Consider the following 27,618-nt stretch of genomic DNA (forward strand, 5'->3'; position numbering starts at 1 on the left):
CTGATTCAGCAAAGCACCTGCGATTCAAATGGTTCTTCAGCTAGTGCCCAGTCCTGTTTGAATCACTTTGGTTAGTAGTATAAACAAGTTCATTTGTAGTCATTTAATATTATTTAGGCATGATAAGTCAAACACAGCCTTAATTGCTTTTCTGACAATCAGCTGAAAATTTAACATTGTATGTTACTAATACCACTGGTTAAACAGTGTGATTCTTCTCTGGGTAGCACAGACACATCATTTAATGGTTTGACTGGATATTTTGCAATGCAGCTTGGACTGAAAACAGTCCTCTTGAAACAGAAATCTTACCAAACTGCTGAAGTATAATTCAGTTTGTAGAATTGAACAAGGCTTCAAAGAACTTAAGTGTACACATGTGGAACAGCTCAAGATGTTGCATGGTCTTAACAAGTAAAACTTTCAACTTACTATTATTGCTTGTTACTTACCTTACTTATTACTACTTATATTTCTGCATTGTCTCAAAATTTCTTTTTCCATATCAACCTGTATTTGAACAAAACGTATTGCTTGATTTATGATTAGGATGTGAAGAGCTACATTTCTACCAAAAATTAGAGTCTTCAAAGTATATCCTTCGTTCTCCAGTAAATAATTCTTAGAACTTATGTATTTGGGGAAATTAACACGATGAATAAAATCTACCAAGTTGTCCACCAGGTATCTTTGTCTGTGTGCAATTTTGCTTCTGTGGAGCTGTTCCATGGAAAGGTTCATGGTGGTTTATTAAAATATTACTTAATAGTACCATGATGCTGTGATGATTTAGGTCTTTCTGTTTGCAGTTAGTAGGATATTCTTTTTAAGTGATAGGTATGAGAGCATGACTTTCTGAATTCTTGGGTGTGGATTATTATAGCTATGATTTAAAAAAAAATAAATCAAGAAATCCTTTACCTGGGGCTAAAATAATGTCGTGTAGACTGTGTGACCTCAGAAAACCTTTGTTCTAAAAAAATAGACAAGGCAGTGGAGTGTCATGCTTCCTCCCCTCCCAGTTCTGCTTATTATGACTGATTACTGTTAGTCATTAACGAACAAGAACTTTCCCAATGCATAGTTTAAGCTGTTGAATATGTTGACTCAGCTGTGTTGAATGCATCATGCCATGACTTATCCATGTTATGTATAAATGTATATTTGGGATTCCTTATGCATGAATAATCATTGATGAACTCCTTGTAACTGAATGGTGTGGCCGTGGAAAGAATACTTCCCATTCATTATCTTTAGGACCTGGACTTCACCTGTGAATGACCACATTATAAAAATGTGATTGTAAATAACAAATTTATTTTTGAAGGCTTTGCTTCTTTTTGTTCATCAGAGTCCATTTCACACTAATGCTTCAGAGCTATACCTTTTCTTATATTGCCTTCTTGCTCCAGAACTGCTTAGTGCAAAGTCAAAATCTCTTTGTAGCCCTTACTAGTTATTTTCATGCTAGCAGTGTACACAAGACTCCAGGACTATCACCTTCCCATGTGAGAAAAGTCTTTAAGAGACTCTTTGAAGGCACAGTTCCCAGCTTGTATGGCAATATGCCTATCAGAAATGTCTGAGTTGGTCAGTAGCCATCTAAGTCTATATGCCTGCTACTCCAACTAAAGAGGTTCATGCTGTAACAGACCCTGTGTTCAGTTCCCTTCTCTGAACTACCTCACTTGCTGATTTACAGCATGCAGCTTGGTGGCTGGTGACTTCTTCCTCCACTAACTGTGCCAACATTTCAGATGGTTGCGATGATGTCTGAAGTGACTTGTGCTTTTGAATGGCTATTCTTGCCTCTGGGTTGGAACACGTTCAGTCTTATTGTATTGACTGATTTTCTGCCTGTATGATTTACTAAAAGAACTTCTGAAGGTATAGAAAATGCCTAAATTCTTACAAGAACCTCAGTGTATTGGAAAATATGTTTTTATCACATAGGAAAAAAACAGCCTTTGCTTAGGAAGGCTAGAGTGAGGGGAGGTTTGTTAAAATCACTGAGTATTCTGTGACCTGTAGTAAACTGAGGCTGTGATTAATTGCCCAAGTTCTCTCCAATATCCAACTCATCCTTTTTTTCTTGCCTAACCAGAGCGTAAAACTTCTATTTCCCAGAAGTGAAGTGTTCTTTAATCCAGATACGTGAACAACATTGATTCCACTGGCTTGTTTTAAAAAAAAAAAAAAATTTCCAGGAGCAACTAATTAAGGAAGGTCATCAGAGGAGTAGTGCCTTAGCGCACGCTCTGGAGAAGTTTCAGTCCCTCCCTCATTGTGGTTTGGGGTGGCTGGAGGAATCTGGCATGCACATGGCGTGGAGCTCAGCCGCATCTGTCCGACAGAGGCAGTGGGGAGGCCAAGAGAGCCTAGAAAGAATGACAAAGCAGGATGAGTGGACCAAATGTCTAAAAGATGGCTTGCACGTGCTCTCACCATAGGAGAATGTTAGATGCTATCTCATGTCCCGTTACAAATTATTTGTTGCTCTTATGGGAAAGCTTTACGGTACTAGAGAATTTTAGAACTTTGATCTTATATTTCCTTCACTCCTTTCTTTTTCTGTGAGTTTTGTTCTTGTGTGTTAAGAGCGTTGAGTAAAAGTGAATGCTGTTCTTGTGTCCAGTCTCTTCAAAAGAGTAATGAAGTCCTATTTGCTTTGGCGTCAACATGCCTGGGTTGCCTTTATTTGAAGTGTTTCACATTTTGTGGTGTAAAGGAGAAATCTTCATTTTGGCAGGATTATTATTAAAACCACATTTACTTGTGGGATGTATGTTGCATACTCTAAGTGGCCTTTTCCAATTGTTAAAATTGTTGGTCTGGGTAGGCAACTGTTGTTGTCCATTTTTTTGTATAAGTCTATGAGTTTTGTGAAATTCCTGTTTAAAAAGCATGAAACAGGAAGAGAAGATTCAGATACCTGAGGAAGGTACCTTCTGTGTTGTACTATGTTTTGTATTTGGAGGGAACAACTCTCTCTCTCTAAATTCAGTCATAAGCTCCAGTAACTTGCTGTCAGCAAGCAGCACAGTCTGATTTAGTGCTTGTTTGCATTCATGATGGTTGTGTATAAACAAACGAGGTGCAAATTTTGCTTGAATGACAGTATAGGTATTCACACTCTTACACCAGTGTTCCTTTGCTGTATGTTCTGAATTATAAGAAAAAGAAAAAATAGGCCTATTGCTGTTTCCCTTTAACCTCTTGGCAGTCTGATCTAAATGCAGACATAAGAGAAGATTTTGATGTGACCAAGAGTGTTTGATTCTCCAAATTCCATGGTAGCAAGTGTCCAATGGTTGTTTTTGATTTCCAGACCATGGAGATGTGAAGTCTTCTCCGAACTACCATCTGGCATATGGCGCATATATGCAATACTGAATGTGCTGGTGGTGCAGTATGATGGCAGCCAGAAGTAGATGTCTGTCATTTCTTCTTTGACTTAGTTTTAATAAGACGAAAATTTCATACAAATGTAGTACCATCACAAGACACAGTTGAAGGCAATCATCGCAACTGGCATGATTTTTTTCTACTGTTTTATAAACTTTTAGTTTCTCAGATAACAAACAGCAAGCCTGCTCCCTTACTTGTAAGTCTCTGTTCTTATGTTGTCCCCAAGTTTTTTCCCTTTTTGGATGAAAATGCAATCTCCCTGATTGCATTGGGGATAAAAGCCTTTTAATAAAACTATTAAAATGATATATGGCAGACTATTTGTTATTTCCTTTAGTTACCTAATTATCTCCTTGCTTTGAAAGGAATTAAACATCTGTGAATAGGTCTTTCAGATTTGGTCATCTTACTTTCCAATAAAAGCAAGCATTTTGCGGAAAATGTTAATATACATGTAGATGAATATTAATGTTGAGTAGTATCTTTGCAGAAGATATGGGGACTCTTCCAGGTAAACAGAGTACCAGTACTGTCAAATGAAGATGATTCCAGTCTAAAAACATTGTCCAGTTTAAATAGTTTAAGTGTTGTGCTTGTGACTAAAGATGGACAGTTATGATAATTTGTATCTTCTTTCGAACTTCACTAGTGATGCTATGCCATCTTAATCCATGGAACAGTCTTCTCTAACTATCTCTGTCTCTACCATAACTCACCAACTGGGAAAGTAATAACATTAATTATAAGTCTTCATGTACGAGAAGACAAAAGGAAACGGTTTTGTGTAAGGTTATGTTACATCAGTTGTTAGAGCATTCATCGATTAAATGAGCCATGGCTTCTTTTATTCAGTACTTGCTTTGTACACTATGTATTGAGTTTCTGGTGTGCCTGAGAGCTACAAACAGTGCTGCTCAACTAACTGATCTAAAAGGGACTTACGCATTTCTGAGTTACAGCAGCAGCCTGCTCTGGTGGATCTCAGTATTTCAGTAGTCTTCTAACTTTCCTTAGTGATTCAGATCTGAGATTGCTTCACAGCAATCCATACCTGGTGGATGTCTGCCACCATTCCTATTCTACAAATTATACATGGCATGGATGTTAATTGATTCATTGTAGGCCATGCATTAAAAGCCCAACTGTACTCACCTGTGATTGGAGCAGACGGGTTATGACTGGTTTCAGGATCAAATATTCTTCGTATTTTGTAAGGTGGGTGCAATTTTTGGCAGATCCTACAGCAACTTTAGAACTGAAGACCATTGGCCAAGTTTTCCAGAACTGTAAATCAGTACAGCCTGACTGAGGCCTTAACCGGTGTTCTTCCTTCATATAGACTGTTACTTTTCTTGCATATATTTCATAGCATGTTATACCCCGACAGTCAACATGGAACAGCAAAGGTTAGTGTAATGGAGTTGATAGGCCCTCTGCCCTGTCTGTTCATTGCACAGTTAAGTTGTATGGCTGGCATGCATAGTATCTAGCAGTTTAAAATGTTTTGTATCATCTGGATGTTTACTTTTTTTTTTTTTTTTTTTAGGAATTTCAGGGAAAAGAAGCCCTGAGAGTAGATCTGAAATAAAAGTAAAGAAAGAAGGAAAATCCAAAGCTTTTTTTAGCTTTCTTTCCAGGAGCTGGTCAATTAATCTTCCTATCAAATTCAGACTTATTTTTAAACTTGTGGTTTCTTGTCTTCATCCCACTCCGCAAAAGGAATTTAATCTGCCCACGTCTCACTTATATTTAGAGACATGGATCTTAACCAGCAACCCTTTTCTGTTTTTTTTTTTTTTTTTTTGATGGTGAGATTGGAGTCTGGACCTTGATCACAAGTCAGTTGTATGTCTTTCATATCAATCTCTCTAAAGAGGGTTAAACAAAGCAGCTCTGCATGAGGGACAATGTTAGGAAATGCACTGAAGGAAGCCACAGTCCAGCATGGGAGTCAGGCAAGTGGGCCAGAAGGTCCTTTGTCCTTTCTCCTCTTTTGTCTTAAGGAGAGTTCTGAATCCCCGATCAAAAGTTGAAGCTTTGGCCATTGTCTGTTTGTCGTGCTACTTTCTAATTACTTGTTGCTGGGGGGTAATTATCTTACTAATTAATTTATTTATTCAGAAGAGATCCGGGATGGAAGATTTCCATGCAAAGGGAAGCTAATGAGAGAGAAGTCTCCTGTTCTGCTTCGCTAACTTATTTCACTTTTTCTATGTTAATATCCAAAAACAGCTTCTGTCATAAGTCAAAAGGCAAATTCCCCTTGCTGCAAAAAATTTCTTGTAGCCTGTGTTCCAAATTTGTGCTCAGCAGCATTTTGACAGACAAATTACAGAGGAGTGAGAAAGCTGGGGGGTATAGCTTGGGAGAAACAGTAAATGCTGGAGGTGGTGGGGAATTTCCACTGTGGAGACTGTTTTTTCCTTTAGTCATGGAAAGGAGTTTTACTCTTGGAGTATAAATAAGAGGCGGTATTTCAACCTAGACTGAGTAGCAATATAGGAGGTAGCCATTATATAGATTAAAAAAAGATGTCAAAAGATAGTCCTCATAAAATGTTTACTTTGGGAGGCTAGGTGATTTAAAAATGTAACAGTAATATATATATTTGAATAACATAGTACCTAATATTTTTAGTTGTTTATATGAGTAGAATTTTCTTCTATAGAAGAACCAAAGAACCTTAGAATTTGGTTCTAATAATATGGTAGATGTGTTGCATATAAATGTTCAATGTTTAATTTTAATCATACACAGATTAAAAATGGGTAATAGGGCAGGCCTGTTTTATAAAGATGTACAAGAAAATTTGGGTCAAAAAGGACCTAATGTGGTCGCCATTCCAACCTTCTGTTCAAAGTAGGGTCAACTATGGGGTCAGTAACAAAGTTTCTCAGAGCTTCATCCATTCTTGTCTGTAGCCTTGGAGGCTTTGAAAATGATGCAACCTCTCTGGATAAGCAGTTTTTCTAGGTCCCTGTTTTTGTTAAATTATATTTATTCCTCTTTCCCTATGCAGGGCATAAATTATTCCTTTTGTTAATTTAAAACTTTTTTTTTGATTTAATAGCTGTCTAGGTTATTCCTGTTTCATCACTTGTTTTTGGCCAACAAATTGTCTCACGCATGCTGATATTCTTAAGTATGAGCAGCTGCACTCTCTTCCACTCTATGGTGAATGTACTGGGAGGTGGGCTGGGTGTGAGATCATATGTCTGATACTTGGTTTATAGACCTTGATCTCTTCTAAGAATGTACACAACAATAAATTGCTATACTGGCTTTTGGATTCTCCCATTGTCAAAAATGGTTTTAGGGTAGTTCAGAAAGATTTTGCTTGTCCTTTTACTCACTCTGCAGGATGCATGCAAGTTGTCTGTCCCTTGCATCTCATTTTTCAACAGCCTGGGCATGGACTTACAGATAGATATTGCAAATGTCTCACATTCTGAACTGGCCAGCAGTAACGTGAAAGCTTTTCATGGGAATTGATTAATGGCTCAACTTGATCAGCTTGTGAATAAGCCTTTAATGAGTTTCTTTATGTGGATCACAGATGCAATGGCATATAGTAAAACCTAACTGTGATCTCAGACCATCTTTCTGATCCTGCTGGAAGTAGAAGGCAGCAAGTCCACCCCGGCTCAAGTCACTTTATGCGCTAATAAGATTCCTCTAAGGCCTGGAGTCACCTTCAGTAGGAACTCAAATGGTCAGCTCTAAAGATGTCATTACATTGCATTTCCCCACACCCATCATCTTCGCCTTTCATGGTGTCTACATCTGCATCCAGCTCCTTTCTGTTTTTCTGCTTTTGCAATGCTTCATTTTTCCAAGTCAACACTCTACACTGGAAAAAACTGTGAGGCCCTAATGACTGAAATATGGAGAAATCTGGGTTAGGGAGAAAAAAAGTTAGCTGTCGTATTTTTTTCTCTTGGTGCCCTGGTTGTCTCTGCAAATGTCTCATTCTCTGGCATGAACCCACTGTCATTCTGAGATCCAAAATTTAGCAGTGACACTTCTTGCTCTGTTCAGAGTTTTCATGATTTAGGCAGTGCTATGTAATATGATGTGGAGCTTACCAGAACTCTAGTGAATGCAGAAGATTAACTCCAGGGACACGCAGTGAGGAATTTCATTGTAATTCCTGTGACTGTCTTACATAATGCTGGGTGAAGCCTTGTTCCTGTGAATGGTCCTTCATCACGCAAGAGCTTTGTCTAGCAAGTGAGCGGGCTTGGAAATCTCTTCTAATTTGTCTGTATTACCTGTTGTTGGGAGGCTTAAATATACTACAGCAGTAAACTTTTTGCCTTTGCTGAAAAGACTTCAAAGATATAAAAACTGGAAAAGATTGGGAGCAGAAGAGGTATACCTTATTCATATAAAGTATACATAATAAAATAGTGCAAACTCAGGTTTCATGAGAGACTTGGCCTGGAATAAGCTAGATTATAATTATTATATATAAGCAAACAATTGAGAATTTTGCTGACGCTATGAACTTGCTTGACTTGATCTAATATGCTGTATTTTAGTTATAATTTTTCTGTAACTTAAAAGGATATGCATTTTTCAGTGAAGTTGTCATTCGTAAACCTTGTGACTTTAGAAGCCATTCTCTATTTTTGGCTAAGGGTTGTGTGGAGGGTGGATGACACATCAGAACTTGATCTACCCTGTACATTCTGTACTCGGAACAAAAACTGAAAAAACTTTCTTTGAGATTGGTTTAAGCTACTCCAAGCAGCTATCAACATGATCAAATAGTAATATGGATACTCCCTTCTGAACCATCTATGTGTTACAGATTGAACTAATGTATTTTAAACAAATACTGCACAATGAAGATATGGAAAGGCTTTTCATTTGGGATCCCCAGACATGTACCTTACATGTCCATGAATGCTGGCTTGAAGATTCTGGACATGTTCCTTATATTGCTCCATTTCTTCTTTTGGACTGGGAGAGAAGTTGACTTCAAACTGAGTAGCTGAGAACAAACTTTTGGATTTAGTTTGAAGTTATTAAGCTGGACTCATCAAGCACCACAGTCTAGAATATGAAGCTGGGATTTTTGACCGACTTTACCAGCAAGAACATAGACTTCTTCCATTTAAGGATGGCCTTTCTTTACGATTGCACCAGCACTGAAAAGAACCTTGTTCAATAGGAGGGTAGAAGTGACTTGATATAGTGTGTAGCCTATGGAGGCTTGGTTTGCTGCTGCCTGTAAAACATAGATTTGTGGAAAAAGTGCTTTTCCTGCTTTTTAACCATGTTAACGTTTTGTTAGGAGGTTTAGTAGCACTTGTGTTTTAACTACATTTTAATGTTACAGCATGAATCAGACAACTGCAAGAAAAGCAATTCCTGGCTGTTCTCCAACCTAAAAGGACACTTCTGAGAAACTCTTGTTGCTGTCTTCTAGATTGTGTGGAGAGCATTCACCCTTGTTACCTGGGTAAAATACAAGAAATTTGGTTTGGATACTGTAAGGGAAAAAGAAGTGTCCAAGAAGCAAAGTGAGTCATAGTCATACCCCTGTAGTCTACATGCTGGAGAAAGAGACTTGCAATTCGCTTGCTGAATGAGGGGACCTTTGGTGCTACAGCAGCACTGGGCTCCTGTGACTTGTACGAAGGCCTCTGAGTCTTCAGTTCTCCTTCTGGAGAACCTATTACTGAGCATCTTGGTAAAGTGACTAAAACAGTGTTAACAAAGTACTAAGAAAGATAATAGTAGTGAAAAAGGAGACCAAAGTTTAATTCACCCAGTCTTTGATATTCCTGGCAAAATACACGCACTGAATTTATAAACTAGTTAGGACTTTTATTTTTCATTTCTGATTTTAGCACGATCAGGTTGTGTTTAATCTGGATTTTGAAAGTAAGTAAATCACAACTTCAGAACATGTAGTGCCGCACTTTGAAAGAGTTAAACAAGAAGCTGAAAAAAAAACCTGATCACAGACATCTGGCCCCTCCTTGAGACACAGAATCCTAAGCATGTAATATTCATAATAAGAGAATAACTTCGGTCTAGCTACCTGTATCAGTTGTGAATTTGGGTAAGGAAAAAGATATTCTACCGAGGTTGTATAAATTGCTACTAAGTACAAAGTATTATGAACAAATTGGCTTGGGAAAGTTAAAGAGCAGCTCAGGTTTTCCTTTCCATCTTAGTCTAGTCTCTTGATCTAAAGAGAACTAAACGTTTTTTTGCTTTACTCCAGTTTCCTTCTTTCCAGGAATGCCCTGTACTGAATGAAGTATTCAACAGGAAAGATATCAACTTTTGCAGAGAATTCAGACAACTTTGCATGGAAATTATTTCAAATCTAGAAAATATAATGGACATTAAACATCTAGAAGTAACTAGATAAACTTCTGAATCCTTCCTTCAGTCTCTCACTTCCTGAAGAGATCTTTTTTTAAAGGCTTTTTTTGCAGGCTTTTTTCTTTAATTTTTTTTTTTTTTTTTAAAGCAAATGAATATGACTAACAGCTGAAGCACTGAGAAAGGTGAAACGCTGTGAGAAAGGTTTTTCTTTCATCACTGGTGATGGCAATACAATCCCAAACCAAATCTTTTCTAGTGTTCTATAAATTCTGGACCTGTTGAGTTCTAGTTTTTGAGGTCTAGAAAATTCTGATAACTACCTGCTTGTTTTCAGTGAAAACTCTTTGAAATACTTTACTCCTGGTGATTTTTTTTCAATCTATGGTGACTGTTCAGCTCAACAAGGAGAGTATGAATAATGCAGGTTTGAATGTGTTTTTTTTTTTTTTTTCTTGAATTTGCATGCAGTGGTTTCTGAATACATTCATTCTTTTCTGGTAACTGCTATAAACTTAGGAAAGCGTCTGTTCTTTTTGATGCTGCTTACAGATGGTGATCTGTATATTTGTTGCTGTCTACCTTCTCCTTCAAGTCATGTTTTAATTATTCACATTACAACTTTACAGTATTCTCCATTCACTTGCTTTAAATCACTCTCAGAAATGAGAACTGTTTCTGACACTTGGCCTCTTGTCAAAAAATCTCTTCCCCCCAGTTGCTTTTGAATGCAAATAATGGTTCACGTGGCTGTCTTCATTTAAAGTTATCTTCAACTTCTCAAAATATTTGAACATTTCTCATAATCATTCTATAGCATCAGTCATAGCTACACTTTTCATTACACTTGTCATTAGTTGTTTCTGTAGAGTTTGCTTAGGGAACTCAAGGCACTTTTTTATTCTGTCTCTCTAAAGGTAGGTCTTGCAGTGTTTAAAAAACAACAAAACAAACAAAAACCTCATCTCTAAGTGAAGTGGTAGATAATTCACATTGTAACATGAAAATGTTTTGTTCTTAAATCTATGTGGGGCTCAACATACCCCCAAATTTGCTATGGCAAAGATTGAGAAAGCACTAACATGCAAATTTGAACCTCTGGTTCTTGTAGTCTCTCTGGAAATGTTCATCCACAACATGTATTGATGACTTTAAGACAATTTGTTGAGAAGAAGTTGTGGCACAAAGCACCTTCCTTACATGTTTGTTTGCAAGACTGTAGCCTAGAAAACACAAATCTGCAGGGCTACTTATGTCGTATAACTCGTATTTTTCAACCCAGTTTGTAGTTATGATAGGCAAAATTGGTGCCATTGGTATTTCAGTTACTTAAGTGTATTGGGATGAATTTTGGGTCTCACAGGAGACAGACCTAGCTTTGGTCTCAGAACTGATGTAAGTTAATATTCACCTGCAATAAATAATGCAGAAAGTAGCACTTAATTGTTTTTGAGTAAGAAATAATCAAAAGTAGCAGTATAGTGTGTATATATATATAACGTCTTGCAGTAAAAATACCGTTAAAATCTTCACTTCAAAAATTGACTTCAAAAAGTAAACTGCAAAGGTTTTGGGAAAAATCTGACAACAATGCAGTGTAAGTTTTTTTTTTTTTTTTTTTTTTTCCAAGTGGTTGTAAGGGCCAGATATTTTCGAAAAATATATGAAATATACTTGAGCTTATTGCTGACACTGTTTTTTACCTATGTCTTGTCAGGGTGATTTCAGAATCAATTGCAGAAGGGTATCTTGGTCTCCTAGGATAAGTAAAATTTGTCTGCTTATGCTAAGCCCTGATGTTTTCAGTAGAAAAACAATTACCTAGAGAGAACTTGGAGTATTTTCCCAATTTTTACAGACTCAGGAGTCAAATGAGCAGAGAACTTCTAAACTGCTGAGCTAATCATTAAGTCTATGCTTTCTTATGGAAGCTTTTTAAGAGAAAAATGGAAACTGAGTCAGTATGAAAGAAAATGAGGAATAAAAATATATTACTTAAGAAATGGCATAGACATTTTTCTTTGTGGCCTACAGAAAAAGGAAAGAATTACACATGTATTTACCCCAAAGAGATGCCCACAGTTCTTTAGGTCTTATGCGTAAAAGCTTTGCAGGAATATAAATGTAATGAGAGAATCCCTAGCTCAAAAGCTTGTGTGGACCCAGCAAAAACTTGATTTAGTTACCATATCATTCAAGGTTTAGAAACCCCCACCTCAGAACTGCATTTTGTGTCATGGAAATAGATGTCTGTTTTGCTGCTTTGTGAGAAATGGTGAGAATGTTACTACATTAAAAAAGAGGGAAAGGTTAAGTATTACAGAACTGTTAAATATGTACCCTTTTTGAAACGTTACACTGAAAGTGATGTTTGCTTACCACTGTAAAACTTCCTGTACTTAGAATGTCATTAAATCTATAATGAGAAGGGTATTGGAAAATGGGAAGGAACCAAATACAGATCATTGATATTAAAAAGCAACAGCATCAGACACATTTTTCCTGGAATCATGTTAAATATCATCCTGTTTTTTCCCTAAACATCAAATATATCAGTGACTCAAGTGGACATATCCAAGGGAGGATTAAATGCCTTTTGGTATCATATGAGGATTTTTCAGGAATTACTTTTGTGATGCAGCCAATGTGTTTATTTTTTATCTTACAGATGGAAAGCATGACTTTCCTCTTAAGAGAACAAATTTGTTTTCTTTAAGAATTATGGTTTTGGATCTGTCTAAATCACTTTGGTCTCCAGCATTGCTATATATAGTATTCCACATTGAATTTGAGAAAACAAGAGCTAAATATTTCCCTAGTTTAGAAGATCCCTATTTAAGTGGAGGGGAGACCCAGTGGGCAGGACACTAGTTAACTGGGAACATTGGTTTACTATTAATACATAAAGAATATTTCATTCAGTCTGATATGGATTCCTTCAAAAATACATGTGTCACAAGGCATGCTGTGAAGATAGTGTCCTATGAATTTTCCACCCCACATTCTAAACTTGTGTGTAAATCATCGTTCAAGGATGATAAATTGTTTCCAGAGAGCACAAACTTAGGCATTTACCTGATTTTTTTTCCTTGTTTGCTGAAATTTTACTTGTACCAGGGTTAGGTGCTAATGGTTAATGTATCCATGGGGTGTTCTTTTTCTTCTTGAGTCTTGAAAGCTGGTAAAAGTGTCTATCTGAAACATACATGCAAGGGAATCATCAAAAGCAATTTTACAACTGGGTTTACCATTAAGTGTTGACCTTTACAAAAGGCAGAAGTGATGCAGCTTTTTTGGACTTTTTTTTTTCTTTGTATAACCCTAATGTTAAACCCAGCTAATGTTGGCTGAGGCTTCAATTCTTGAATTTGGGTGAAGGTACATGTTAGGGTTCCTAGAATGTCTTACTCCAAGACAGGGAGTATGAAAAGGTGCGTAACAGGTAGCTGAAGTCAGAGGAGGGCTGGTCTTAATGTTCCTCTCCAAACACACCCTAGCCTTTGGGCCTTGTAGAGTCTTAAGTTGTCTGCTAGGGAAGCCATAAATCCATAAGAGTGCCTCTCTCGTTCTCATCCCTCCTCCTTGTCAGCAAGAGTGCAGCGTGAAATTGATGAACAATTACAAGTTAGTGGTGTCCTTGGCAAAGATGATGAAAAGGAGCAACGGAATTGGCTCGCGGCCAGTTAATGTAATTGATGTTTTTAGAAATACTACAGAATTCCAATGTGCTGAATCTTACAGGAGTGATCGTCCCACAAGGACCAGAAATGCTGGTTCACTATGCAGAATGGGGTTTGAGAAGCAACAAGGAGTGTTAACATTTAATCAATTTTTTTTTTTTTTTTTTAATGTTTGCAGTTCAGTTTTTATACTGGAGTAGCAGTTCCTGGTTTGTTTGTGGCAACTGGTGCTAAGCTTTCCTTTCAGCTTAATACCTCTTCCTGTTGTCCTTTTTTTTTCTTATTCCAAAATGTTAAGGTCTGAAGCCATCCTGTTGTGATGAAAAGCTGAGTAGCATGTATGACTTTTCATTATCTGAGGACAAAGTTTGCATGTTCAGTCCATGTTTTTTTTTTTTTTTTTTTTTCTTTTTAATCACAGTTCTTTAGAAGGCCTGAGAGATGCGGTTGCTGAGGCCTTCAGCTGTCCTTCCAGAGAGGAGGCAGCTTCTACATTTGTCAACTGTTTGTTGCAACTGGTGGCAGGCACCTCTCTAGTGAGTGGTCTGCAGCAATCCGAGCTGGAGCTCTCACAAAAGCAGTGCTTCAGGCATAAGGGGATTGAGGAGAGTATTAAGTGTTCCTGGATGTTGCTGAGGGCTCAGCCTTCCTGTGACTTGCAACTGCATTGCACCCAAATCAGGCATGGCGCATGCCTGGGCCTTGAAACAGGGTGCCCTAGATGGAATAGCTCCTGGTAGATCTAGTTTTAGAAGGATTTTACCAAAATACCTCACATTAGTTGTAATGTTTTAATAACTTCTTTCTAAAATTATTGTAAATTGTAAAATCACACTTAAACGCCTTTTTTCCCCTGCCACTTAAACACAGGAGAGTATTTCTTCTTCTGGAAATAGTACAAAAGCATCAGTGTATTTCAGGTAAATTTTTTAAGAGCCATTTCTTAAAAGTAAGAGTGCTTTCCCAGTGTTCACAGGCAGAGAGAATTAAAAGTAAAGAGCCCTTGTTTCATTAATAAATGCTAAATGCTCTGACCTGACCTTTTGTTGTTATACAGAGCAATTTAATCTAAATCCAAATAAAAATGCACCTAGAATATTTCAGGAACCAATCAGTAAAAATTATAGAAAAAATAGAAAAAATTATAGAAAATGCAGATAGACAGAAAGTCATTAGCAGCTACTACTATCACTAAAATAGTGCTGAGAAACTCTGCACTTTCTGTAATTTTATCCCCACTTGCATAATAGACTATACTATAAGAAATAGAGCTCGTGCATGCTAAGCTACTGTGATCAAACAAAAAGAACTGCATGGCAAAAAAGGCCTTGACTAATGTTGTATGAATAAGCCTGAAGCTTATTCAAGCTGACTCAAACACAAGTGCCTGTAGAAATGGTACTCAGATTTGGAGGCTGTCATATGCCATCTGTACAGTTGCAGGATAAGCAGCCATAGGCAGGGGAGTTCCATTGTATATTAATGCATCCAGCACATGGCTGGGCCTGTGTTTCTGGCTGTAGTTCAGGGCAAAAAGGATTGCTAAGATGAGCAGCATTTCCTCTTTGTCTTTTGCAGGTGACAAATTGAATGGGCTGAGGATATCACAGATTTGCTGGGTGATAAGGAGATGCTGAAAGTAGCATAGGTCTACCAAATTTTTCTCTCTACTCCAAAACTCTCGTTGGGTATTTCTTAGCATAGTGGAGATCTGCCCCAGAATCCTTCACTGGCTGCTATTGAGATTGACTTGTTTAGGTTTTTCTAATTCCTGTATCAAGCAGATGGGCTAAAAGTAATGAAATAATTAGTATCTGAGGAACTCCAATGTGTATTTTTATATGCAATTGAGAGTGGTGTGAAAGTTCTCTCCAAGGCAGCCTTAGCAGTCTGTATTTTTGGAAATTTGTTTTGTCCATTCGAATCTAACAGGAAGCAACGTAACAGCATCCTTGCTACTGATAAACATAATTTAACTTTTGGAAAGAGTAATTTTAAAACATTCAAGAAGTGGAAACTCTAAAATCATACTGCAAAGAGTTCTATTTTTTGTCATCACTTATGCTAGTAGTACTTAAATTAAGCATCAACACTTTCTTATTCAAGACTTGTGCAAGGTCATTTTTCATTGAAAACATAGGTGTTGTATGGAATTTTTGGGGCTAAGTTGAGTGGTAGTGAGAAGGAGGAAAAAAAAAATTTGGGAGCCATGAAACCAGTTGATGGTTTTGAGTATTTGATTTCAGGTATTGGGCTTACCAGCTGTAAAAATGCTTGAGCTGAGCTATAATACTCTTCATGGTTTATTTTCTTCTCTCTATGAAAGCACTGAAAGCAAAATATACATCCAAATGATCACTCAGATCCTGCAAAAGGACTTAGACTTTTTCCTGTAAATAGGCATCTGCTGATGTGGCTGTTACAGGTGACTTCTCCCCCCACACCCCCAAAAGGTTATATCAAAGACACCTTTATAGAGGAGACCACATGTAATACAGTGAAACATTCCTGCTCTCCAGCCCTCCTGCTTAACAGTCTCTGTAAACAAACATTAGCTTAGATCAGAGAGTGTGGACACAAGATAACCCCTTCTGCAAACAGTGTGCGACTTCTAAAGCTAACACAGCAAATATGTTGTCTCTTTCTCCCTGGCCCCTTTGCTCAGGAGAAGGGAGTCTCCTCATAACTCAGCAGTCAAAGGACTCTTTGATGTGTTTGAATCTCCGTGCTGAGATCCCTGCTCAGTGACATGGGAACATTTAGAAGCTCTAGGTTCGTGAGGTTGAAGTAGTGGGTCAGGCTGAGACATGATTTGTTAAGTTTGCCAAGACCATGTCTGATCTTGGAGTGCCTGTGGGACACCCAAAATAGTGCATCTGATGTACTGACTTGCACGCAGCGCTGGAAGGGTGAGTGTATTTGATTGCATAAGGGGGTACTTCACAGATTCCTGTTCCTGTGACTCAGAGCAGATACTTTCCAAATGTCTGGAGCCTATTCTTTTAGAAGAAAAAAATTCAAAGCATTTTCTTTTATAAATCCAAAGGAACATTTCACAATAAAAAGTACTTCTTTTAAACCAATTCACAATGGTATTTTTAATGTGGCCCTGAGCTCCTGATTAAGAACCTAATCCAACTCTTACTAAAGTAAGGGGAGTCTTTGAGTGTCTTGTACAGAAATAGGTGTAGCTTACAAATGCAAAATTCTTGAGTGGGGTGTACTTTTAAAAGAACCCCTGTGCTTTATTTATGTATACATATTTGCATTTTTCTTTGTGGCAGTTTTTTTTGCTTACCTTTTTTTCAAGAATCCTTTGGGCATCAGATCTTATCTCCTTACTGCTTTCATTCTTAATTAGGATTTTAAATTTTGAGGGGATTATGAAAATCCTAGTCCTGAAGTACGAATCTAAGGTTTGATACCTTTGTCCATGTATAAGTTACTTATATAAGTCAGGAATGTCCTGATTTTGTTTTTCTTCCTGTAGTGGTAGCCCTGCAGAATACAGATGAAATTAGGGGGAGAAAATGGAGATTTAACCTAATTAAAAATCACATATTTGTTCAAGTAGACAACTAGGCAACAGTTAGTCTTGGGTAAGGCTTTTTAAAATATCACATGGAGAAAGTGTGGTATGGTATAGCACAGGAGGATCTTTAAGTTGTGTCTTCATCCAAGTCCTTTACCTTTGAGTTAGTTGAGGCAGTCAAGGCTCTGTCATGGTTCTGTGCTTCCTTGTGCCCCGTGTTCATCAGAGTTTGGGAACTACAGAGTTTAGAGCCTCCACCATCTGATGTTGATGACTTCAAACAACAAAATTAATTAACTATTTCTTTTATGTTGAGTGCAAATATCTTGATTTCTGTATGCTGAAGATTTTCCTTCATATAACCACCTAGTCTTACTATCAGATAGTGCCTGATATTCCATCCCAAGTATTCTAGGTTTGTTTTCCTTAAACAGTGAGGTTTTGATAAAAACAGCAATAGGTTTTCTGCTTTAAAGGCTTTCATAAGAAAAGCCCATAAATTTGCAGAGTTGAAAACAGCATGTTTCACCCTACAGAACTTTGTGAACCTTTTTGGACATTCCTACACCTGTGTTACTATAGTTTTTGCAGTACATTATGTTGGAATATATCTTCATGATAATACAATCGTTAATTTGTCCCTGGCCAGTTTAGGCTGAGTGCAGGTGTGCTGGAATTCTTGAAGAGGTAGGTACACATTTTTCAAAGCTGCCACTCAAACAGCAGCATTGAAAATATCAGAGCTTTTATGCTATCAAAGCAGTGAGTCCTATGAAAGTGAAACCATGCTCAGTTGGTGGCATTAACTGTATTTATCAGAGATTTCTCAGAGCCACCAATCTTCTTAACCCTTCAAATCATATCAAATATGAGATTAAATTAATACAATCATCCCACAGAAATGCTTTCAAATATGCCAGTCTGCAGCGTTCTAGTAGTTCTGCAAGCTAGTGAAACAAGCCCTGCAGCTTAGATTTCTGATTTAGAAAATTGCAGGGACCTTTTTCCACTTGGCAGCTCTTCTTCGTGAGCTGAGCTTATTTGTTTCAGCTCTGTGTAGTAGGTAAGAAAATATCCTATTTAAACATCTTGGGAATTAATTGATACATAATTTTTTTTATCTTTGTTTCCTTTATCTCACTTCTGCCACAAAGACAAATATATGAACACAAGGCCAATTTAAGGATACACCCCCGACAGCTAATGTTATTTCAACAGAACTTTTCAGTTAAAGGCAATATTGTCTAGACAAAGTCAGTTTGCCTTTAAATAAAAGTTCTAAAAATATAAAAAGCGTTACGGAGTCTGACAAACTAGCAAAAGTAATTGAGATAAGGATGATAGTGACTTCAGTCAATTTGAGTCAATTCATGCTGGTCAGAAATACACAAGTATATCACTAAACAGCAAGAATGAACTTTGACTTGAAATATAGACCTCTACTTTTCACTTAAGGTCTTCTTTTTATTGTTCTTTCAATGCCCTTGCTATCTAGAGCTCCTAAGCTTTAATATGTTTGGGTGAAAATGTTATGGCTACTGGGAAGTAGTTCATATAAAAGTTGCTGCAGTGAGAGTTAGCTTTAGTGCTTCTAAAGGCTAATGAAGTCTCTATTTATACATATCCTTTATTAAATATTTTGACTGTCTTCAGTAGCTATTTCCTATGCCACTTACACAGTATTATATAATGATATTATAATTCTTAAGTTCCATGTGAAGCCTACAAATATTTACAGAAATGCATTTTCTGTTCACTTCTGTTGATTTTTCTTTTTTTTTTTTTCTTTTATCCTTGGCATGTTCTCACTGTGGAACTGACTGAGGTTATGACCCAAAGGTTTTCTCCAGTATTAGCTTTGTCCTTATGCAACCTCTCATGAGTACAATGATGCATCTAATAGGCTGGTCATTTGGGAACAAAGGGTATTAGCTGGTCAGTTTGTAGGATTGTGATTGTGTTAGAATAGTTTGACAGTGGTACCTTAAGAGAAATTTGTCAGTATGTCTTCCCTTTCCCAACTTAGATCAGTAGCTAACATAAATTGTATTAGCGGTGAAGAAATGCATACATCTCTCATAGCTGGGTTTTATCTAGACTTTCCTTTTACCCAGCTCCCATTTGCAGGAACACCCCTCTTCACTAAACACAGTGATGCTTTGAACTTAAGATATTCTGTGATCCTGAGCTGGAAGGGACCTACAAGGATCGTAGAGTTCAACTCCTGGCTCCACGCAGGACTGCCTAAATGCCAAACCGTATGTCTGAGAGCATTGTCCAAATGCTTCTTAAACTTTTGCAGGCTCAGTGCTGTGACCACTTCCCTGGGGAACCTGTTCCAATGCCTTACTACTCTCAGTAAAAAAAAAAAACTCTGGCTAGCTAGCCTGGTTTGGGGTGTAGATTTGAAATTAAGTATTAATTTCATGTAGGATAATCATCATTTTCAGTGAAGAAACTGCCCAAGATATTTGTGTTCAGAGTGAACCAGCTGCTTCCCTGCCAGTGTTTTCATTGAAGAATCACAGAATGGTTGAGTTTGGAAGGGATCTTATGAGATTTGCCTGCTCTTTTCCAGACTGAGTGGTCCCAGCTTTCTCAGCTTCTCCTTGTGTGAGAGATACTCTGAGAGATTCTCCAACCTCTCAGTGATCTTCATGGCCTTTAGCTGGACTCACTCCAGTATGTGCATATCCCTCTTATATTCTGCTGAGGAGTGCTGAATAGAGGGGAAGGATCAGCTCCTTTGACCTGCTGGAGATGATTTTCCTAATGCAGCCAAGGAAGTTTTGGCCTTTACTGTAAGGGTGCATTGCTGGTCCCTGCTCAAAAAATGTTGACCGTGAAAGTTCTGAAAACCAACTAAGTAATTTTATTGGAAATTTTAAAGTAGTTTTACTGTAGAACATAGGGATGTTGTCAGAATTTTTACCAATATTGAGATAATTTTAAAAGTGCATTGATGTGTGATTTCTCTGTCTGTATATTTAAGTACAAGCACTCATGCCTTGGTTTGGATACTCTCCTGACTATTTGTCTAACAATCCAGCATTGGAGTTATCAAGTCACACTCTACATGTTCCATTTAGCACCTGCTTGCAGAAAACAAAAGGCGAAGGTCTGCCTTTCACCACCATCAGTTATTGTCCCCTGCTTCTCCCTTTTTCTCAGATACGAGGCCATAAAAGCAGAGTCCTATGCTTGCCCTGTTGACAACCATATGAGTATGTCATCTAGAGACAGATTTCAATACTGTTTATGTGCCAGCTTGCTTTTGCAAATATCAAAATAGTGTTATACAACTGCCTTTGTCTCCATGTACCTCAGTGTTTCATCTGTAAGGTACAGGTGAGTATGTGCCTCTATTACCAAAGATAAATATCCTGATGAGTGGAATGTACAGATATGATAACAACTGTAGGCTTAATGAAGACGTAATTATTTTTGTCTGCTGAGGACATAACTTGCTATGTCCTCACCTGCTGGTTTCATCTCCTGGTGATTCAGGGGGGAATCTGGAGAGAAGGGCTCCTTCTCCTCAGGGGAAAATAGGTTTGCTTGCCATTATGGAGGACCGAAGCAGCTTTTAACAAAACAGGATCTGTTTCTTCTTTTTGGACTCTTGTTCTGAAATGAAAACTTATTTGAAATAGTTCTTCACTCTGGCGCCAGGATTTAATCTAATTCCTTAGACTCTCCACTGGCTTGAAATACTTCCTAATTAAATTTGTTCCAAGTTTTCCCTCAGGACAAATGGAGTAGAATCTTCAGGGTCTAATCCTTTACTTTGTATTGAGATTATTTAAAACTCTTGAGGACATTCTGCTCTTAGATACGTATTTGTTTTCATATACTAATATCATATAAGGGTTCATCTTTAATAATATTTTTATTAGGCTATCTGTCTTATTTTTAATATTTAAAACATCTGACTCATTTACAGTGTAGTAACTTTCACCCTGGTAACCGCTCACTCTCTATGTGGAAAAGCCTTAGGATTCTACTGGGAAGTGTTTAGGCCCATTCAGGCCTTACTGATTTTAACTGGGAGGATGGCTTCTCAGCTCCTTGCAAAATTAAGCTTAATGGACCTTCTCTAAAGTCAGTTGAAGTCCATACTTTATTAAGCCCCAAAAAAGGAGGTCTTGCTTGCTAATCCTGCAACAATTAAAGAGTAAGCCTTTTTCGTGGGTAGCACTCCGGATGAAGTGTTTCTTTCTAATTTTGACTTCGTATTTGAATTTGTTTGATGTATAGTTTGATATTTTTCAGGGTGACACTTGCAAGAAATGTGAGCAAAATCTCTAATTTGTTGTAATTCCTGTATATTCTCATTTTGGTGCATGCTTTCTGGCTCCTTTTTCTCCTTCCCTTCTTATAGTTCTAATTTCCATGCAGTCTGTCTTATGACATTTTTTGAGTATTTTACCTTTACTTTTAATCTTTATGGACCAATTAATATTCTTCTACTGTACTGCTTCTGCACCCTGCTGTGCTGAAGTATCCATTTTTAAAGAGCACTCTCCGATCTGTGCATGTTTCTTGTAGATTATAGCCCTTTTTACTACTTTTGCTTGTATTGATGATGTGTTTTGAAATAAAGTTACCTCTTAGAGCTGTTATTGAACTTATTTATTTTTATTCTTGATGCTTTGGGAGAAATAAATGTGAGCCTTGTCCTAATGTCTGATAATTCCCTAGGTGGTTTTGCCTAGGGGTTTTATTGTTGCCAAATTCTTGATGTTGAGGTATTGTTCCATCCAGGACCACAAACCCAGGTATGTCTTTGTCAATTTGAGACAAAGAGAGTAACTGATCACCTAAGGGTTCCTTCCCACTTTGGTTCCCTGCTTCCTGAAAGGTATTTGCTAGACCTTCACTAATTTTTTTACGGAAGTGTGTGTGGTACCTGTTTGGCAAAATGTTTGTTCAATTCTCATGTTCGTTAATTTTTCTCTCATAATGTTGTCATTTTAAATGTGCTCTAAAACATTTAGTTATCCCAATTCTTTCTCCTTTATGACACAGTCTGCAATTTTACAATTAAAGTGTAATAAAACTGGCAGATGGGAATTTCCAAACTATGACATCTCTTTCCTATGCTGAATTCCCAGATTTATATCTGATTTGAAGAAGAGAGGTGTCATGGACTATCCACCCATTTTATTCTCCAGTTAGATAAATGCACTTACACGTATAGAGAAGATACACAGTATAAACTAGATGATAGCAGTGTTTTCAACAAGACTGGGTTAGGCAAGAACAGGGTTTAGAACCACAGGTTATTAAGCTTAAATAATATAGTAGGCAAGACCTCTTGAGTAGTTACTACATCCTCTAATTCAGATTGTGGAAAAGGCTTGTCTTTTAAACATTAGGTTCATTAGGTTTGTTTTCATTAGGTTTGTTTTCTACTGGGCTGTAACTCCTGGATGAAAAATAGCCCCATTGGAAGCTAGGAGAATTTGTTTTCAGTTGAAGTTGTCATCAGTTTCTGATGAAACTGAACTGTAGTAGAAAACCCAGTTTTCTTCTCAGACTGGAAAACCAAAGCCTTTTACAGCTAGATGTCGTTGTATAATTAGTGATCTGAAGGAATCTGAGAGTATGGATAGAAATAAAGGATAATAAAAATTATAAAGAATACTGATGCTATACAAAGAAAAAAATACATATATTTTTAAAATTAAGAATATCAAAATGTTGTTCTTTGCTGAAAGCAATAACTCATTTTTTGAGCAACCAGAACTTGAATCAGAATGGGAATGCACACCTTGTAAGAGATAATTAGGGATGTTCTAAGTAAAAATCAAGGACTCTTGGACTAAATTCTCTAAAAAGAATGAATACTAGTGCCTCCCTAAAACAAACAAACAAAACCACCACTACCAACAAAAAACAAACACAAAAGCAACAAAACCAAAAATCAGAACAAATAAAATGAAAACCCAGGAAACAAAACCCTAAATAAAAAAATGAAATGGGGGGAGGGAGGGGGGATACACCAAAAAGCAGAAATTCTTTCTTGCAGTATCTAAATTCTGGAGATGGATGTCCAAGACCAAACAAAAGCATAGTCACTAAACAATTTAAATTAAAAAATAAAACACACACAAAAAACTTATATTAAAAAAATACTAATTTTTCAACATTCAATGATTTGATTAATTTCTGAAGCTTTTTTCCATAATTTTCCATAAAATTTGGTTTTGTGTTATGGAATGGCATCATATATCTCCAGTACTCCCAGACTGAATGGTCTTAGCATGGTCATCAGGCCAGGGTTGTTTTCTGAGAGAAATTTTGTATTTAGGGGGAAAGTAGAAAGCATTTTTGTGGCATGCTGATGTTTGGAAAACAATGGTTGTTTAGAACTGCTCAGAGGACTGGAATGTCACAAGTAGTCCGAGAGAAAATGGATTTGTTGGCAGAAGGTAGATGAAGTGGTCAAAGCCATGTGCTAATTTCAGTTTATGACACAGCTTTTTGATTTGCCTTGTATCTACTCTTTCCACACCTGTGGATCTGGCTTATGTGCAACACTATGCATATCTCCAGAGGCTGTAGAGTTGTCATATCCAGCAGCCACAGAGTAAATTCCTAAGTACACCTAAAAAAGACTCAAAAAACAAAAAACAACAACAAGAAAAAAAAACCTCTCTGGCCAACAGAAATTATGAATTGTCAGTAAACTTGATTTGCGGAATGCTTTTTCAACATGTTTTTCCAGCTTCTTGCACATGATGAAAGGCTGTGGTTTTTTGAGAAGAATAATATACAAGATGGCTATAGTTCTAGCAGCACTGAAAGTTCCAGGCTGCAGGATTCTTGGTGGGGCTTCAGTGAATGATCTTATTGGAAATAGATCAGTTCCATAAACCTAAATTTGGAAATAGGAAGAATAATACTAAATGCAACCAGATTGCGAAAGTAAAAATCCAACCATGATTACATCAGGGAAGCACTGGACAAGTGTCATTTGTTTTTCACTTACAAGTCTGAGCAAATCCTCAACTGTTTGAGGAAAAATCTTGGGCTTTCAAGCCAGAAGGTTGTTGATATGAGGAAAAGATTGGAGCACTTTGCTCTATGGTAAAATACACAGATGGCTTCTTCGATTAGATAGCTGGAATGGTATTTTGCACAAAGTGTTAAGATTGCTTCAGAAGGTCTTTGCTTTGTTGTTGATATCAGGAGAAAAGCAGTCATGCAAAATTTGAAAGTAGCTGTTATTCAACCTTTTTTAAGGTTAACATAATAAAAAGTTCCAAACAGAGTTTTGGTAAGGATTAGTGACTTTTTAAATAAAATCATGTTTATTTATGTTTTTACATGGAAAATATGTAAAAGTTAAAAGACAAAAAATATCTTGTTCTTTTCTCCAGGGGGGTTGGACTAGATGATCTTCAGAGGTCCTTTCCAACCTCAGCCATTGTGTGATTCAAATGAGACTGAATTTAAGATTCAAAATGATATTCAGGAGCTGTGATATTATCTTGGGTGTGCCAAAAAGGCATCTTACAGTGACTCTTGGAAGATGAAAACTTCTTTTCAGTTTGCTTGCCATGTTAATCAATATCAGCAACGTTTGAATGGATGACTGAATGGTGTATGTAAATCTATCCATCTAGGTTTCTGTGGATGCTTAACTCATATTTGCTAACTTGGAAAAAGCTTATTGGTGTCAACTCCTTTGCTGATCCCTTCTTTATGCAGCTGGTGTGCCCAAAGAACTGATACTGCTATAGAGGACCAGACTGCATCATTACCTTGCCTGATTATTTAGTTTTTCTCAGCAAGCTATAAACAGGCATGTGTGTGGGAGAAAAAAAAAAAAGCTAATAATTCAATATGAACCCTGTTGTGAAGCAATGTGGTGCCCTTGTTGTTATATAGGTAGGGGCTGGTGGGTCTTGAGTCTTTTCAGAAGTCAGGATATATTAGAGTCGCTCATGGAAAGTCTCTTCCCTGCTCTGCAGAAATCACAGCTGAGGCTGTAGGCCATCATGCAGACTTGGTAACATCTTTGGTCTTCTCTATAATTTAGTTTATGTAGCTTTTTTAGCTGTGCTCCTTTAGGAGATCACAGAATCATCTAGGTTGGAAGAGACCTCCAAGATCACCTTGTCCAACCTCTGACCTAGCACTAACAAGTCCTCCACTAAACCATATCATGAAGCTCTAAATCTAAACGTCTTTTAAATACCTCCAAGGATGGTGGCTCAACCACTTCCTTGGGCAGTCCATTCCAATGCCTAACAACCTTTTCAATAAAGGAGTTCTTCCTAATATCCAACCTAAACCTCCCCTGGTGCAACTTTAGTCCATTCCCCCTTATCCTATCAACTTGGCACATGGGAGAATAGACCAACCCCCACCTCAAGCGGATCAACACATACACCTAACTTGGTGTCATCTGCAAACTTACTGAGGGTGCACACGATCCCCTCACACCAGCAACATTTTGCTGTTTAATTAGGAATGCAAGTGAGTGGACTGATGAGGTTACTTGCTACTGAGGTAGAACTGGAGCCAGGTTTAGGTCCACATAAATCCCCTACACAAAAAAAGGTGATGCTTATGTCTCTTGACCCTTTGTATTTTTAAGGACGTTTCCTTCATTTGTCCCAAATATTACATTGGATTGAACCTTCCTTATCTTTTGAAGCCTTTAATCATAGTAACATCAGTATTTTCACTTCTGAGGTAGATTCTTAGTTGTTTAAGGTGCTTTTTTTCCAAACTGGGTTTGAAAATCTGTAGAAGTGAAATTAAAGATTTCTTTTATATCGCTACAAATAAATATATTTTTGCTCCAGTGACTGATGATACCTGTCATGGTCCAAGACAGCAAATTTACAAGATGAGCAAATACACTCAGGCTGCTGAAATCCAATACAGCTGCCTTCAGAAGCAGATCCATGTTTTGTAGGTGAAATCTACTGACAGACTGAACTGCTTTATGGTACTTTGGAAAATGATATATGACATGTAGAATGTGGAAGAACTTTTAGAAGTATAATTCATCCAGATTTGATTTGAAGCAGAAAGGATATACAATAATAACATAGTGAAGGCACAGACCTTGTTTATAAGTCTTCCAACCTTGTTTTACGTACGCCACAGCAGTTCTCAAGTACAGTTAGAATGAAAGCATTAAAAAAAAAATCTTAGTGAAAGAAAGCAGTAACAAATGGATGACTGAGAAGTAAAAATAAAATACATTGTCAAGATGCACACGGAGATTGTGACTGCTAACCATAGAGGGTTAGTTTATTTCTGAACAAAATGTTTTGTGTTGGGTAATCCCCTTTTCCAGAAAAAAAAAGATTTCTAACCATCCCTGCGTAAGTTTATTGAAATAATAAAAAAGTATCACTTGTTTTGCATTAAGAAAAAAAATCTGCAGATATTAGGGGGCTTTTCACATCTCCCATCACATTTGTTCATGGCCTCTTCAGTACTTTGAAAGGCATATTTTTTTTTTTTTTTTTTTTTTTAAAGGAATCTATTTCGGTGCACTTTTGAGGGAAGGTTTGGCTGAAGAGTTGCACTTCTTTAAGGTGACATTGGAATTTCTAGAAATGCAAACACCATCTTACCGCAGAATGTATCAGCAATTCCAGCTTTTTCCATTCTTCCTTTTACCTTTATTTTTTTGAGGCTGAGGTGCAAAAGGGGAAAAGCACCCTAAACACTCTCCTCTAACAAAGGTACAAAGATAAAGCATGAACATTTGCAAAAGAGAGTGACAAAATGAGACTAGGGGATTATTATTGCTGCTACTACCACCATCATCAGTAACAGAGGTGAAATTTTTACAACTTTCTAATTACTACCAACAAATATGTATGTTGGCTATAAGAATAAGTAACCATGACTTTGACATGTTTTTGCAATGAACTTTTCAGCATGCAAATTAAACCACCTAACATTTGAAAGCCAGCTATTTCAGATACCCTAGGTTTCTTATAAGCCTCCAGATGGGTCTTGCCAAAATGTTTAACTTGTGGGAATCTGTGTATTCAGCTGTTCCCTGCGAACTGCCTTCTCTGTAGTCATTAGCTTGCCACTAACTGCACTGCACTCTGACTCTCAGTTTCAAAACTCTTTTCTATTGTACTTCTTTGTTAACTAAAACTTTTCTAGGTGGGAAGGAGAAATAGCTGCAGCAATTCTTAGGTGACTAATTTGCTTCTGGTTGCTGTAGATAACGTCTTGATTTCTTCAGCTGGTTTGTTTTACTTACTTTTTAAAACTTCTGTTGCTTTGTCTGCTGGAGCTTTCATCCTTGGTACATCTTCACACCTGCTAACCAGTGCAGCTCTTTCTGCTCCGAATTAAGCCTGAATTATTTCATGGCTAGAAGAAAAGGGGTTTTAAGGTCTTTAAATGCTTTATAGAGTTGGAAAGCCATCTTGGAATTCAGACTACGCAATCACCAATTGGTCATCACCATTTTTTGTAAGAATGTAATTTGTTGTAATACAAATATGTATTTAACTCCTACATGGTCAAAAGCTTTCTGTTTCAATTTGTTGTTTTAGAACCAAAGTGCTTAAATGTACTATAAAGAAAAAATGCAGATCAGTTTACAAACAATGTTGTATCAACATTGTAGGACACTATATGCTATAGATCTATATAGAAAACTAC

At 37.2% G+C, this 27,618-nt stretch overlaps 2 long non-coding RNA genes across 5 annotated transcripts in view; one reads left to right on the forward strand and one right to left on the reverse strand.

The window, feature by feature from the left end:
* LOC137857580 (uncharacterized) overlaps window positions 1-27,618 on the forward strand; it is a 278,206-nt gene that overhangs the window by 10,112 nt on the left and 240,476 nt on the right. The gene's annotated exons all lie outside the window — the stretch shown is intronic.
* On the reverse strand, window positions 89-27,373 carry LOC137857579 (uncharacterized). The gene is made up of 3 exons (XR_011097154.1): window positions 27,212-27,373; window positions 12,826-12,945; window positions 89-2,378 (listed from the first exon to the last, which is right to left on the reverse strand). It is a non-coding gene; the product is annotated as an uncharacterized lncRNA (long non-coding RNA).

Source organism: Anas acuta, chromosome 5 (genome assembly GCF_963932015.1).
Source record: "Anas acuta chromosome 5, bAnaAcu1.1, whole genome shotgun sequence".
In the NCBI taxonomy this organism is placed as follows: domain Eukaryota; kingdom Metazoa; phylum Chordata; class Aves; order Anseriformes; family Anatidae; genus Anas; species Anas acuta.